We start from the raw sequence: 1,861 nt of genomic DNA on the forward strand, positions 1-1,861 counted from the left end.
ACAGTGAATGCGGACCCACAGCTGGGCATCGCCACACCCGCTGCAGGCCCCGTGGTTCTCTCCTCCTTGCCTTCCTTGGAGCATGGCATCCGAACTCTTGAAGACCATTCTGATGCCTCCACGTCCAAGAGAAGGCTTCTGTACCGGCTGACCTAAAAACAGCCGGACCAAGGAATGAATGAAGGTGGGAATGTGTGCTTCCCAGGTCTTGGATCCCAAGGGGAGTTTCCTCACTTTCCAGCATGACTAGGGTCCCATGGCCTTGGTGCACGGAGCAGGCTGGGTTTGCTGAGGGGTCCTGTGTCCTGTGTGGTGTAGAGCTGGCTGCTCCCCTCGGCCAGCCTGTGCGCTGGGGCTGTGTAAGTAGCTGCTCTCAATTCACATCGCCTCCAGGTTCCTCGAGGCTGCAACCCTTTGCCCGATTCTCTGGTCCTTGGTTTTAGGTGCTCTCAAGCCCCTGCATTCACATTTTGGCTCCACACCTAGTTCCCACCCTTAACTACAGGTCTCCTGTAGCTTGGCTTGATCTCACCCAGCTTTTCTTCAGGACATGACTTCTAGCCTCTGTGCTGGCTACATACCCTGCTTACCATCGGGGTTCCCCATCCCCTACCTCCTCCCCAGACCAGAGGATTCAGGAGTCAGATTTTCTGTAGTTGGTTGATTTGGAGTTGGGTCCTGACTCTAGCACTTACTGTTTGTGTGCACTGAGATGTGTTTGTCTCCTTGAATTTCAGGGAAGGAACTGAGTCTCAGAAGGCAGCAGCCATCACTCATGGTCTCACACTGGATACTTTTTTTTTGCATGTCAGAAATGCATTTTTACTTGAAATCAAGTTAAATTTTTCAGCAAATGAGTTTAGTATATAAATTCGATTTTGGTTTTAGGCAGAATATAAAGATTTCCCTCATTGATCTTCCATGCAAAGGACATTACAAGCCTGAAGGAAGAGTCTTTTGCATACACTGTGTGTATCTTACGTGTAAGGTGTGAAGTGAAAGTCGCTCAGTTGTATTGACTCTTTTCGACCCCGTGGACTGTAGCCCACCAGGCTCCTCTGCCCATGGGATTTTCCAGGCAAGAATACTGGAGTGGGTTGCCATTTCCTTCTCCAAACTTGTACGGTTTGGAAACCAATGTGTAGTGCTCCCACACATTAATTAGGTCAAGTGACACCACATGTTATAAACGGGATAAGAGAAATGTTCTATTAGTCAGATTTAAGAAGCAAGCGTGACACAAAAACTGCAGCTAAGACCTAGTGAGTAACTTTAGTTAGGGCACCACAAGTTATACTGGAATAACAGGTTTGTGAAACTAGTGTGGACCACACATTGTATTCCATTAAAAGAATATTTATCTATTTATTAGGCCGTGCCAGGTCTTAGTTGCAGCATTCAAACACTTAGTCAAGGCATGTGGGATCTAGTTCCCTGACCAGGGATTGAACCTGGGCCCCCTGCATTGGAAGTGCAGAGTCTTAGCCACTGGACTACCAGGGAAGTCCCCCATACATGGGATTCTGTGAGACCCAGAAGAGAAGACTGGCTGATTGTAAATGTCTAACCAGGAGCCTGTCTATCTCCTACCTCACTCTTACCTACTTTTTACACAGGATTATATCATACCTTTCCTTATCAGATAGGCCAAGCTGAGTTAGTTTTTCTGTTACCTGCAGCTGAAAGCATTCTAAATGATAAAATGTGAAGGGATTTCTGGTTAAAGATGGTGGATTCACCAGGGATCAAACCCACACCTCCTGCATTGGAAGGCGAAGGCTTAACCACTGGACCACCAGGGAAGTCCCAGGTTAGTCTTTTCTTGAGAAATTGGATAGTCTCAGAGAGGTGGTCTCTGGTC

At 47.5% G+C, this 1,861-nt stretch overlaps 1 non-coding gene across 1 annotated transcript; it reads right to left on the minus strand.

Annotated features, from left to right (window-relative positions):
• Positions 1-1,430: 1,430 nt before the first annotated feature.
• On the minus strand, positions 1,431-1,503 carry TRNAG-UCC (transfer RNA glycine (anticodon UCC)). Its single transcript has one exon. It is a non-coding gene; the product is annotated as a tRNA-Gly (tRNA).
• Positions 1,504-1,861: the final 358 nt, after the last annotated feature.

The sequence above is a fragment of the Odocoileus virginianus genome, chromosome 9 (assembly GCF_023699985.2).
Source record: "Odocoileus virginianus isolate 20LAN1187 ecotype Illinois chromosome 9, Ovbor_1.2, whole genome shotgun sequence".
Taxonomy (NCBI): Eukaryota; Metazoa; Chordata; class Mammalia; order Artiodactyla; family Cervidae; genus Odocoileus; species Odocoileus virginianus.